Genomic DNA, 15,147 nt, shown 5'->3' with positions numbered 1-15,147 from the left:
CGGGGGTCTGTGCTTTACCTTCACCACTGAAAATAAAGATGTAATTAAATAAAAATAAGCTATTATCCCACTTTAGACAACTGACTGGAACACATCTGCTGACAGCAAAAGTGGTGCTAACTCACTAATAAATATGTGCTTCATTTCATCTTGGAGAACATTCTTTTACATGATGCAAGAATGTAACTTCTTCCTCTATTTCTCAGTGTGGTTATCAGCATGCTTTACAGCTAGATTCTCCTGTTCCCTGAGGTATTATTAGACCCAAATTAAGAACTTTTGAAAGGGTCATTGATTCTTTTAGGTATATACTAGTGTAATCAATTTAAATAGTGTCACAATTTGACTCGAACCTCATCTGCTTGTTTAAAGCCTTGCTACTCTCACGTGGTTATTGACCAGCATCAACCCCAGCACGACCTGGTTACCTGTTAGACATGCAGAATCTTCTGCAAAACCCAAACCTGTTAAATCAGAATCTGCACTTTAACAGGATCACCCAGGCTATTTATATGCACATAGAGCTTGAAAAGTGGCTCAAATCACTATTTAAAGAGGAAATAAAACTGTGGTTTCCATTTTCATAAGGTACATTCTTAAGAATTGGATGTGTTAGCCCTAACCGGTTTGGCTCAGTGGATAGAGCGCCGGCCTGCGGACTGAAGGGTTCCGGGTTCGATTCCGGTCAAGGGCATGTACCTTGGTTGCAGCCACATCCCCAGTAGGGAGTGTGCAGGAGGCAGTCGATCAATGTTTCTCTCTCATCAATGTTTCTAACTCTCTATCCCTCTCCCTTCCTCTCTGTAAAAAATCAATAAAATATATTTTTTAAAAAAGAATTGGATGTATTCTCATCTCTTTATTGCTTGTACTAAAGAAAAAAGATAAACAGAAAATAAATACAATATTGTAGGAAGTTGAATTAACCAAAGATTCTCATTATCTTTTAATTTATTTATTATCATTTTTTTTCAGAAATCTAAGTGTCAATAGGTTATATAGGGTTGGGGTCTAATCATGTACATCCATGGTTTTAACTTCTTTCTCCATGATCTTTTTCCTTCCTTAAAACCCACTCCTTCCTCATTTCCAGTCCTGTGGTTCAGTGGGACTAATCCTACCTCTTCCCCCAGGTCAAAGGGTGGTCCTAGACGCTGACTCAGCTAATAATTGTTGACACTGATTGGGCCAGGCTTGGTAGATGACCCCATTTAGCCATGAGATCTTTTCTCAGGGCTTTCCCTGCACTGGAAAGGCTGCCCGCCTCTTGCTGAGATGGTAAGCACTGGAGTGCAGTAAGGATCAGGAAGCCTGGAGTTTCTGTCAACTATGGTTGGCACTGCATGGATGGGTGACCCTGTCTGAGAAGGAAACCAACAGAGGAAAAAAAAAATGCAGACCCAAGAGACAGACAGTGATGTTAGTCAAACACCTGGATCAAGTCACAGCTTTGAATCTATGCCATTGGCTTTTCAGGTATGCATGAGAGTCAAGTCTATTTTTTTTTTTTTAGAATTGAGATATAATTAATATGTAACATTATATTAATTTCAGGTGTACAACATAATAATGTGATATTTGTATATGCATGAAATTATCATCACAATAGGTCTAGTTAATGTTCATACATAATTACAATTTTTTTCTTGTGATGAGAACTTTGAATATTTAGTCTCTTAGCAACTTTCAAATATGCAATACAGTATTGTTAACCATAGTTACCATGCTGTGCATTATATCCCCATGGCTTATTTATTTTATCACTGGGAGTCTGTACCTTTTGACCCCTTATGCTCTTTTTGCTTCCCACCACCTACCCAACCACCAATCTGTTCTCTGTATCTATTAGCTCGTTTTTGTTTGATTGTTTTTAGATTCCACATATACGATCATTACAATATTTTTTTTACTTTATCTGACTTATTTCACTTAGCATAATACCCTCAAGGTCCATCCATATTGTTGCAAATGGCAAGTTTTCCTCCTTTCTTTAATGGCTGAATAATATTCTGTTAAATATAAATATCACATTTTCTTTTATCCATTTATCCATCAATGAACACTTAGTTTGTTCCCATATCTTGTCTATGGCTTGATAAATAATGTTGCAATGAACATGGAATGCATATGTCTTTTCATTAATTTTTGGTTTCCTCTGAATAAATACCCAGAAGTGAAACTGCTGAATCATATGATAGTTCAAATTTTTGAGGCACCTCCCTACTGTTTTCCATAGTGGTTGCACCAATTTAAATATATTATTACCGATAATGCACAAGGGTTTCTTTTTCTCCACACCCTTGCCAACACCTGTTACTTCTGGTCTTTTCGATAATAGCCATTCTAACAGGTGTGAGGTGTTATCTCATTGTGGGTTCTATTTGCCTTTCCCTGACCGTTATTGTTGCTGAATAACTTTTCATGTACTTTGGGGCCATCTGTCTATCTTTGGAAAAATGTCTATTCAGATCCTCTGCCTGGTTTATAATCAGATTGTATTTTTTTGCTATTGAATTGTATGAGTTCTTTATATGTTTTGAATATTAACCTCTTATCAAGTATATGACTTGCAAATAGGTTTTATCATTCAGTAGGTTGCCTTTTCATTTTATTAATGGTTTTTTTGCTACAAATGCTCATTTTAAATGTAGCTATTTTCTAAAAAAACTTTCTATTTTTTAGACAATGTATTTGTATTTTAACTTGCTCCAAAAATGATTTAAGGTGATGTAATTAAGACACAAGCATAGAGCTTGAGAGCTTTAAATGCTGTCTAGATTTGCAGTCTTATTAACTGTGTGAACTTGGCCAAATGACTTTACTCCTTCCTGTCCCAGTTTTCTTATTTGTACAATGTATTTCTTACAATAATTATATATACTCTTAAGGTAATTAGGAGGATTCGGTAATTCATATTTTAACTGCTTAGTATAGTTCTGGCATATAATAAATGCAACAAGTTCTAGGTTCTACTGAGCTGCAACAATAGAGTTACATAAAATTGATTGAAAATAAACAATGAAAACTTGGAGAATGTAAAATAAGGATTAAAAATGAGAAGGTACCAGGTGGAAGTTGCAACATAAAACATATGCCATGCAATCCTGCACACATGCCAAAAACAAGAACACATTTTGGTTCTCAGATTCTTAGTTGCCAAAGTGGAAACCGTCACTTTATTTGATTTATAGCCCAAAATGAAAATTAAATTCTTGTCTAGGAGCAGTTCCAGTTATGCCTAGAATTAGAGCTTTTTCCCCCCCATGAGTCCTAGTAATGAGGACATCTTATGATGTAATAAAAAGATATCCTCAACACATTTCTTAAAATAAATACATTGATAGGTTTCATGGAACTATTTTAACAAGTAATGTTTTAAAGAATAACATAATCATAAATATTGTATATATGGAAGATAAGAGCTGCAAAGGCAATTTTTTGGATATGAATATAAATGTAAATATGTACATGGATATAGTTATATAAAACTAATAGTTCTAGCATAATTATACCAAACCTTCAGTTGTGTACACAATACTCACAGTCCTTATAATTCATTGTCTTTGTGTTATCCTAGATATTGCTATGAACAACAAATAAAATTTCTCTATAATATTTAAACAAAAATTGTGCCATAATTTTCCTAATATATGCCTTTTTCTGGACATGTAGTTTGCTTCAATTTTACATGAACTAATAGCATAAATATTTTTTGGCATATTTTTTATGTGTTTAGCATAATTTGTTTTGGATAGATCACCAAAATCAAAATTGAGATCAGAGCCTGGTCAATGTGGCTCAGTGGTTGAGTGTCAAGCCATGCACCAAGAAGTCACAATTTTGATTCCCAGTCAGGGCACATAAACTCGGGTTGCAGATCTGAGTAAGGGGCACACAGGAGTCAGTGATCTATGTTCCTATCTCTCTCTCTAAAAATCAATAAAAACATATTTTAAAAAATTGAAGTCAGAGAATTTAAGCATTTTAAGGTTTTTAATAAAATATAGTATACTTTTAAACATGGTAAAGGGCTCACTTGATGCAGAAATATTTGATTCAATCAACCCTTCAATACATTTTTAGTTTAAGGTAATTAGCTATGGTTATGCTTGTTAATACTGAAAACATTTTGCATTTGTAATATTATAGTTGGAAACATTGTGTTGCTAAATCTATATTATCACTAGGATAATTATTCAGAGCAGATACAGGGTGGGGAAAAAGTAGAATTACAATTGCTTAAATGAAAAATAATATAATAATTAATAAATAATACAAGAATACAACTGTAAGCCTACTTTTACCACACCCAGTACATTCCGGGACCTGGGTTGATGGAAGCTCTAACATCTTTGGTAATGATGTCCATGGGTATTAATATCCAACTGGTGAGTTGATGAAAAAGAGGGTAAAGAACTCATATCCTTTTTGGTCTTATTGCTAAACTGACAACTTTTACCATCATTTTGTTAGCAAGAACTGGTCAGATGTCCTTACCTAAGCCCAATTTGTACAACCTTGGGATATTGCTTAACCTTTCTAAGTTTCAGCTTTCCCAATTTTTAAAATGGGAATGACAATAGTAATCAGCTCACAAGGTAATTGTGAAGATTAAATACTACGTATAAGGCAGTTAGCTTGGCTTCTGACTCATACCAAGGGCTTAATTAATAATAATGTTCACAACATAATTGCCATTTTTAGTATTAGAAAATACATACAACAAGACATAGGTTACAACAAATTTAATTACATGAAATTACATTTAATAATTCTTAAAAGAACTCCCAGAAACAGGAAAAAAAGTTGTCTACAAAATAAATAAATAAAAATAGGTCCGGTCTCAGATTTCTCTGTAGTACTGCAAAAAGATTAAAAAAAATATTGTGGCCAAGAATTTGATCACTGGACTAATATATAAGGCAATACTAAGATGTGTTTATATATGTAGTTACATGGAAAGTATAGGTATCTATACATTCTAAAAATCTGAACTCAAGAATGAAGACATCATTGGATGAAAGGAATGGTGATGAATTCTAACCTTCTAAGTTAAGTTTAAGGATTATTACAAATATTAGTCTAGAATTATCTAAAAATTAAAAGAAGTTATTGAATGATAATGTGTGTGTTGTAAAATTAATGAAATAAATCCAAAGCATAAAATTATTTAAATAAAGGAGAAACTTGAGGGAAGGTGCAATGAAGGCTGCTCTGGTGAGACTGATAGGAGAGGGGTGGCATAGAATAAGGCTGAGGGAGCAAGCAGGGACCAAAAATGGTGAGCCTTTCTCAGAATATTGGAAAGAATATTGAGTTCTTAAACATGCATCTGTTAGAAATTTGGGATACAAGGTAACGTCTGAGCTTGCAAAACAAAACAAACAAAAAAACAAAACAAAAACAAAAACCACTCTAGATGCATTTGGGTGACTGGACTGGAGAAATCTACGAGTGTTTGTGGTGAGTCCAGTTAGAAGGCTAAGTTGTTTAGGTAAGAAATGCTAGTAGCTCACACCAGGTGTTTGGCATTAGAGTAGAGAGAAGTTGATGCATTTAAGAATAATTAGCCTGTAGAAATAGTAAAACTTAGTAATAGACTGGACATGTGGAAAGGCAGTTAGAGGTGAATGGGGACTCTGGGCTGGGTGTCTGGCTTGTGACAGTCGGTGGTGGGTAGTGATGCCACGCGCTAGGATTGGGGTTGAGGACTGAAACTGAGTTTGAACAACTTTGAGGCATGCCGATGGAGAGGGTATATAGACATTTGGATGTATAGGTCAAACACCCAAAGGAGCTATTTGTAGTGAAAATGTTAATGCACGTATAAGTGGTATAGTTAAAGCTTAAACCAGAGCTTCTCAACATTGGCATTATTGACATTTTAGGCCAATGATTCTTCATTGTTCAGGGTGTGTTGTGTATTGTAGGGTGTTTGGAGCATTTCTCGCCTCTACCCACCAGAGACTGGTAGCAGCAGTCTAGTTATGATGACCAAAAATGTCTCTAGACATGGCAAATAGCTCAGGGGTGGAAGAATTAGCCCATTCAGAAACACTGACTTAAATGATAATAACTAAGAAGAGAGTATAGAGTAATAAGAAAACCATAAAACCCTACCAAGATTAGTAATTTGGTTCTTAAAATATATGGCTCAGGCAATTTTCCTTAATTGAAGTAATGATCATAAGAGTGAATAACAAGAACAGGAACTCAATATATTTGTACTTGCTATTGTAAGATTAGTTCAAGTAGGATCCAGGGTAGATGGAGGAATGAAGTCAGGAAGATTAAAGACTTCTAAGTGATTGAAGATGGGATTTACCATGGAGAAGAAAATGAAAAAGGTATGAAATATTTATAAATTTTAATTTGAAAGTGGCATATCCTCTTTGTACAGTTGGCTAATACTGCATATCCATGAATAGGCTTACCTGAGAGACACTATTCTTGCTGACCCCATTTTCAGGGCTGGATTGCATCTCCAGTATTAAGGTGGGCATGAATCAGATCAGACTATTTCTCATTTTTTTAATTTTATTTTATCATTGACAATGAACTCTAATGGCATCATGGAGAATCTTAGTATCTTTGAAGGCTGATAGAATATTAGGATTTTGTTGAACCTTATAAAGTAACATTATTAGTTACATGATATTTTAAACAGTATTTCCAATATATAATTTTTACTAATTGATTTGCATAAATTTAGATTCTCTGTGTTAGAAATATTTGCATTATTGTTCTGATTATTTTGTTGGTAAGTATCCCTTATTCCTTTTATTTCCCGAAAAAATATGCAACTATATAATCATTTAACAAAATGAAACTTGTGGAGCCTGAACTACAGTTAAATTTTGCAACATCTCCTCCTGTTTCATTAGTTATTTTCTTTATCTACATATAATCAGCTAGTTGGTGTTTTCTAAAGTACTTGCATTTAACTTTCTCCTGATTATTTGTATTCTAGAACGCTCTTGATATTATAAATTTCAGAATTTTTTGATGCTTAACTTTGATTTGGAATACTCAGTATGGCAAGCTGTCATTTATCTATAATTGCCAACCCCTTTGAAAGTGAGAGTAAAAAAAATCTCTTTCAAAATAATTTAAAGATCTCTTTTTCTTCCTTAATGACCAGAAATTTCTAAATCCTGGTTTGTAAAAACCGTGCCATTTTGAAATTTATCTGGCGGACAGCACCGCTCTGCTGCGTTACATGTGGTTGATGTTAGTCACATCCTTGATGTAACATAACACAAGCTGGCTAAGGTAATCTGATGTGACACATGACAGCATTTCGAACCAGTCTGGAATATTTGAAAATATGCCATCTTTCAGAGACCGTGGACAGATAGCATGGTGAGCCAAGACTGTGAACTCTGCCGTTTTCATTTTAAACAACCACAAAGGCAAGGTTCTGTGATCGTTACACGGTGAATTCCAACCTGGTAGACTCTAAGAAATACTAACTTAAGTAACATTTTTTTCTTTCTGTGACTTTATACTTACGAAAAACAACCGCTAAAGAGATGTGATTAAACATTATTACAGGTATGTGAAAAGATAATGCAGAGCTAAACATTATAGCTGGTAATATGTGAAGAGGTGACAAGGAGGCATTTGGTACCTAGCTGTTTCCTATTTCTTAAAAGTGCTCAGATCAAATCAAGTATCAGCTTTAGAGGAAAAGCAATCGAGAAACATGAGCACACAGACAAAAATGTTTTTTCTATAGACGTTGTTGAATTTCTCTGTAAAAAGTCTCTCTGTCCTCAGCTTAATTTATTGTGCAGGCTGTGGAGAATTTGAAAACCATGTTTTCTCCTAGGATTACTTCAAGATCAGCTCCTTTGGTTTTAAATTTGTTTCACATTTATTTGAGCAGAAAAACTAGCACTAATAATACCTGATGAATAGTGATGAGTTACAGAAATGAAAATAACCTGGACACTAAATTTGATAGAGGATGGAAAAGGAAATTGAACATAATATGTACATCTTAGAATGAAAAGATAAAATTGAACTACAAGGAAAAGGGTCAGCAAAGCTACTTTTTTTGTAGATTTACAAATGAAAGTTGTAATATGCTATTGCCTTACTCAAATATATTTTAAAATGCCCTTAATTCATAAAAAGCTCTTTTTATCTGTCCATGTAAGTAAAAATATTTAAGTAATTTCTGTACCACTCTGTTAATAATATGATATAATCAAATGTGGAAAACAATTCATTTTCTTGCAAATTAAAAATGCAGAACTTTATACATATATAAATATATATAAATGCATTTGTAATATTGTTTACACATATATTTTAAAATATTAAATTGAGGTTTCTGCAACTGCTGAGATGATATAGAGCGTAGAGGAAAATGCTGTATTTTTATTATCTTAGGTGCAATAGAAAATTTTCTAACATTTAATACCACTTAATAGTTTATAGTAATGTTTTTCTAATGCTTTTTCCTTTGAAATTCAAAATTTCATTGTGTATCATGAATTTAGAAAATTTTATTCCATTTAACAGAAAGGAAAATTGAGACTCAAGGATGTTCTAGTAATTGATGGGATTCTAATTTCAATCCTGGTTTTGAACTTGAAGTCTACTCCCTTTTCTTTTTATGATTCCCATAAAAGTAAAATAGTTTGTTAAAGTGACTCAAGACATAAGGTCAATGCCAAAATTTAATGTAAAGATAAACAATTTGACATTAAATGGAGGATGCATCTGCCACCCTGATGTTATACTTTAACAATGCTAAATATAGTTAGAGATAACTTCTCAAATTCGGGTTGGTAATTAGATTAAAAAAAGGCTATAGCTAAGAATTTTGTAGTATTTTGTGCTTAAGGCTATATAATGTGGTGGAATAAAGACAGTAATGCTCAAGGAATCTAATATGGAATATCTGGTATTTTCAATTTAATAGAAACAAAAAATATTGCCAAACTTGCCACTATTTTAAAAAAAATCTTTAAAAAAATTAGAAAAACAAAGCAAAATAGAACAAGATTCTCTCTTTGGAGGAAACTAAAGGCTAAAAGGTGTAAACTAAGGAAAATCAAGGTCAAGCAAATTATTTTATTCAATGGTTTTGTTTCAAGAATGTTATTTAGGCATTTTATGGATCCAGCTTTCAATGAACCTTTCTCATCTATTCTAGACAGATGTTGCCTCACCAGAAGAAAACACTAGAAACAAGATTTTAATATTAGTTACGTGTGCACTGTGTCTACATTTTCCATGGATTATTAGTTCTCACAGAAAGCCCATGAAAGTTATTATTACCCTATTGTATGCACCAAGAACTGCAGCTCACAGAGCTTATTCAAGGCCACAGAGTGACAGAGCAGAGATTTGAACCCAGTTATAACGTTGAGATTTGAATACTGAAAATATTGAAAGATATGTATATTAATCTTGGAAGCTATAGAAGTAGATGACAAATGACAAAGAATAGAAAAGTAAAGAGAAGAGAACAAAGGAGTTTTTCAAACTGGTAGTCTCACATTTGCAAGAGCCTCCCCAGGAAGATTGGTGGGATACCATTGAATATCTGATCATTTTGGCCAGCTTGTTGAGCTAGGAATCTCCTGGATACAGAGCTGGCATGCATTGTTGACCTACAATGCCATAAGGGAGAAAGACGACGGGACATGGAGTCAGATATCTCTGAAGCTGCCTCGTTTACTACCTGTGTTACGTAGGCAATCTACTTCATTCCACTGACCCTTTATTCACTCCTTAACAAAGTAAATACCAACGTCGCTTACCTGCATTCTGTTAAATTATACTGTGAGACAAACATTGCCCAAATCTGAATGGCTCACAGGGTCCCTTCCTTTCTTGGATTGCAGATCCTTTTCAGGTCAGCTACAGCTTGGCTCCCTGTTTTCCTCCTGACGGAAAAAGCCAGCCCTTCTGGCATGTGTTTGTTTCATGGCAGAGAGACAAGGGAGATGCAGGAACCATGGGATGGCGCTCAGAGGGTCTGCCTGAAAGATTCCTGCATCGTTCTCACTGACCTTTAAGTAGCCCAGAGGAAGTCACATACCCAAGCCTCCCATGAGTGGGGTAGGAAAGAAGCACCGTCTCACAAGCAAGAACAGTGAATAACTGGGAACAATCCTAAGTCATCACATGCCCACAGGACTGCTGTGAGGATCAAATGAGATGAAAAGTGAAGCTCCTAGCAGAGTACCGGGCACATAGTATGTGCTCTAGAAATTTTATTTCATTTCCCGTTTGAGATCTGGAGTCAAGCTCAACAAAGCCCAGATCATGAAGTACCGTAACTGTACTAGTATAAAACAATTTTCCAGTGTCCATTTTTTCTATGACCCCTTTTATCATAATTGCGAGGATTACAAATGAATAAATTACTATGTTTCTCACTAGAAACTGGTAATTAAAGGAAGAATTAGCTGTGGCCAGTATACGCAGTGGTTAGAGCACCAGCCTGCACACGGGAGGGTTGAGGGTTTGATTTCTGGTCAAGGGCACCTTGGTTTTCAGGGTGTGTACAGGAGGCACCCTGTCAACATCTCTCTCTCACATTGATGTTTCTCTCTCTCTCTCCCCCTCCCCCCGTTACATTCTCTCTGAAAAGCAACAGAAAAAATATCCTCATGTGAGGATTAACAAAAAATAAAAGAATTAAAGTATATTTTTAAAAGGCATGCTTTGTTAGAAGTACCTTAGTCCTCTTATTTAAGTCTTGACAAAGAATGGACAAATTTAAACCTGGCTTTTAAAAGTACATCCTTAACTTTGTAAGAATTCCTAACTTTTTAGAAATATACATAAATATACACATACACACATGCAAAATAAAACTATAAAAACAATTATATGTGCACTATTATCAAAACAACACAGCAAAGTTTCAATTGGGAAGAATTTGGTATACCTGATGAATGTACTTGCGGTGAGAATTATATTCCCGAGATATCTCTCAGGAATTGTGCAAACTTTAGAATGAGAGGGAAATTCCCTATTGAATGCTTCTGAACAGGTCTGTTTTCTATGTTGTGGTCAACTACAGTTAGTTTTGTATGAGTAATGGATTTGGTCTTGTAGATTTTTGGATGAATCCTTGAAGAAAAAGCTAGCCAGTCTTTCCTTTTCTCTTTGAGATCAAAGACACCACTGTATTTTGGTCTGAAAAGGGTTTTACCATGGTTGCCAAAAATGCTGTTTCCCGTCAACTGTCTAGTGGCTCCTCAATGATTGACAGACCATGCAATCTCTCCAGGGTGGCTTCATTTCAACTTAATGCTAGTGCTTAATTTAAAAAGTACTTTGAGTCCCTTTTGGACAAAAATTAGTACCAAAATAGTTCTTTCCTCAGCTAAGAATCAGTCACCAACATCCACTGTGTGAGGTGTTACCCTAGTCCGAAGCAGTCCTTTGACAATTCATGAGATACATCTTTATCTGCATGAGACCAGAGTATTCAGTAGCGATAATTTACTTGCCTAATTTTCACATTAATTTCAATGGAGAAAAAATATTTCAGATGAAGACTAAATTCTTTAAATGATTCCACAGAAACAAATATTAGAGAATTGTTTTTGTGGAAAAAAAATGTGTAAGAAAGTCATTGGTATGCCATTTTCATTTTAAACTATTTAAGTAATAAAATCATTATCAGGTGATTTTAGATTTACAATAGCTTGAAATATATCTTCTCAGACAGTAAGTTAAATACTCAGAGAAAACTCTTGTTTTATCAAGGGGTCTCATAGTACATGAACTCCACTTTGATATCACATATGTGAGAATCAATTTCATTGATTATCAGTTTAGCATGTTTCTTTTTTAAACACAATGCAAGATGTAGATCATGTACCATAGAAATATACACTTGAAACCTATGCAATTTTAACCAATATCACACCAATAAATTTAACTTAGAATATTTCAATGTATACAATATAGTGCAAATGAAATAAAAATAGATTAGTAAAAAAGTAAATAAAATAAAAAGTATTGATGAAAATCTCTCATCAATCACTTGGGGGGAAAAGACGATGCACAGATAAATAAGTTGCTTCTTAGTGGAGTGTGCCCTTTGAACTGAGGTTCAAGATATATGAGTAGAAAACCCAGTTGATGAAAAAAAAAAACTCCAAGAAAATATCCCCTGCTAAGAGTGACTCATTCTTACAATAGTGTCTACAGCCTTCAGGTTTGCAGCATCCCTTAGCTTTTCCCTGAATCTCAGGTCCAACTAAATGAAGTAATTGATGTAAAACAGGTAAACACTCTATTCTCCAAATCATAAAACCGAGGATATGCTTTTCTTGAATGATTAGGACTAACGGGTGACTCTTCAGAGGTCACATTTACCAGCAAGCCCCTTACTTTGTGCTTCAGTTCACAGGCACTGTTTAAGATCAGAGGTAGGAAAGGCTTGCCTGTTGTGTTAATTGACTCGGGAGCATGCTTTCTGCTTACGTTTAATGTTATAAAATGAAATGCAACAGTTTGCAGTGCAAATTGAAGCAAGAGGTTACATAGGTGTGGCAACCTCACAGCCTCTGCCGGTTGTTAGTGTACCAGTTAGCGTTCATTTGTTCCACCTTTGATATTTTGGTAGTGTTGTAGGAGAATTTTTTAAAAAAAATATAAAAAGGACCGTGTGAAAAGGATAAAGCATTCAGTTAAATTTTGAAGGCTTCATTGTCTCAAACATCTATGTATTTTATGAATCCAATTTTGCTAAATTTTTTCAAGTTACTTTCCAATTTCCTCACTTCAGTTTGTCTGTATATTGTTCTAAATACTCCATAGCCCACAGGGGACATTTAGGTCAATATTCTGCAATGTCTTATTATTTATTTAGTTTACAATGTATAGACAACTCATGTTTTAATTATTTTATTAAGCAATATAATAAGGCTTCTAAGTGAAATTAATAAAAACACTTAAAAACTCACACTAAATCTTGATGCCCGCTTACTTATAATGTCATCGACAAATTATTCTGCTGATAGTAATATGTTGCTGTTTATGTATATGTGCATCTTTTCCATAATGAAAGTGAATAGACATATTTTTCCCTCTAATTCCCACTTTGCAAATATTCAGGATCTGAAAACAAGCTTATTCTTTATATCACAATGTATCTGCATCAAGAGGAAAAAGCCATGGTCTTTGGCAGAAATGCATGCAGTGGCTTAAACTGTTAGATCTTTAAAATATTGGATGATGATTATCTATAACCAGATCTTTTCTGAACTTTGAATTTGCTTTATCTTTACTGTCTGAATCATGACCAGGAAATGACTTTTTAAAAATGCACTGAAATTGGGAAGCTTTTTATTAGTTTTGTTCCTACTATAAAATCAAATCCTTCCATTGACAATAACCAAAATGAATCAGGTAGAGACTTTTGCTCTTAACAATGTACTTATCTTTAGACTAGTGTTAATATTTGAGTATCAGAAAGTAATAAAATCAGCCAATATTAGTAAAATCATAAGTTTAAAATACCCTAAAGTGAAACAACTTTTTTGTGCTTAAATTCCTAAAGCTTTGATTTAATCCTAATACATATCACCCAGCCATACTGAATTCACTTGATGGAAACACTTGATAATTATTCACCTTAAACCTTTATCATCTATACACATCCTCTCTCATTCTTTACTTATTATTTCTTAATAATCTCAAAACCCAGGTGAAAAAATAAAGCAGTTTGAACACAATAAAAAAATAGCATAGTCTGAAAATAAAAACAGAAACGTCTAAAATAATGTTTTATATATCACATACAAATGTGTTTTCCTAAGAATTATTTCCAGTGTGGGCCACCATATGGAAGCAGAAAGCCATTATAGGAACGAACTAAGATGGTTTGTATCACCTGCATAACTTGTTTTGTTCTGTGCCTTCAGGCTTTGAAATCCGCTTCCCATATTTTTTTTTTCCTTTCTTTAAAAATAATATACATCAGTTTAATTTATCCCAGGTCCTGACAGAAGGATCGGATTTTAAGCATTTAATGCTGTGGTTTCAAATCCAATTTCTCAGTGTTCATCGTTTCAAAAGTGGTAAAATTCAGTTTTTGAAAAGGTTCAAGAACTTGGGGAAGGCTTGGCATCCTTTCTAAAGCCCCACAGTGATGTTAAAGGCAGCTCTGTATGGGAGAGAGCAGTTTGGTCTGAATTTTCCTATAGGGCTCCAGGAAATACTAAACCCTCTGCCTACTCCAACAAGAGTCTCTTCTTAATGGCACCAGCCTAGGAATATTTTTTAAATTCATAAAACATATTGAATAAATAACCTATTTACAGATTTCCTGAGATAGGATCCCGATTGGTTGGTGCATTTTCCTAAAAGGAGGGTATCAATATATCTGCTTCAGGCTTGATTCCTCTGCATGTGTTTGGGAACAACTTTTCTCGAGACCAATGGGATTTTTATCCATTCAGACGCAGAGGCACTAGGTCCTTGCACAGTAAATTCATTGTGCACACTCTTCATTGGTGGGTGGGGGAACCTCAAAAGGTCAGCAGTCCATATTGCTTCAAATAAACATCCAGCATCTCAGATGCTTTTTTGAAATGGACCCAAGTTTATTTGAATCTCTTTTCTGGTTTGGAAATTAGGCTGAAAATTTCACAGAAACATTTTTTTTTTTTGGTGAGATCTCAGAATGTTGTGGTTTAAGTAAAGTAATAAACAAACTTGAAAAATGAAAGGCAAAATTGGCTTACACTCACCTGGTTTCATTCTATTAAATGCCTGAAACTGAGTGGCTTTGTGCAATATTAAAAAACAACAACACACACATACAAACAAACAACAAAAAGACAACAGAGTTTGGCTGTGGTGTAGCCTAGAATCATCAACATTCCTGCTGAGGAAGTTTCAGAGAACTTTCTGTCCATCTGTCCACCTCAGTCCTCATTTTTTAATAACACCTCAACCATTTTTTTTCTTTATTTTTAGTTTGGGAGACTTCTGTATTATTCTTCTACTTTCAAACTATTAATGAAGCCTAACTCTTTGACCTTCTTTTTAAGTGAAATAATTTCTATTTGTTTATGGGTGTGATCTCCTTGACGTGCATATTATGGTATTTTTATGATGTATAAAGCATGAAAACATTTTTTCAATACTTAAAAAAAGACATTT

The 15,147-nt window shown here is 34.2% G+C and overlaps 1 pseudogene; it reads right to left on the bottom strand.

Moving 5' to 3' along the window:
- The window catches only part of LOC106725182, a 36,412-nt pseudogene that overhangs the window by 20,280 nt on the left and 985 nt on the right, over positions 1–15,147 (bottom strand).

The sequence above is a fragment of the Myotis brandtii genome, unplaced genomic scaffold (genome assembly GCF_000412655.1).
Source record: "Myotis brandtii unplaced genomic scaffold, ASM41265v1 scaffold141, whole genome shotgun sequence".
NCBI lineage: Eukaryota > Metazoa > Chordata > Mammalia > Chiroptera > Vespertilionidae > Myotis > Myotis brandtii.
The sequence above is the reverse complement of the archived record's forward strand: the minus strand, read 5'-3'. Positions and strand labels throughout refer to the sequence as shown.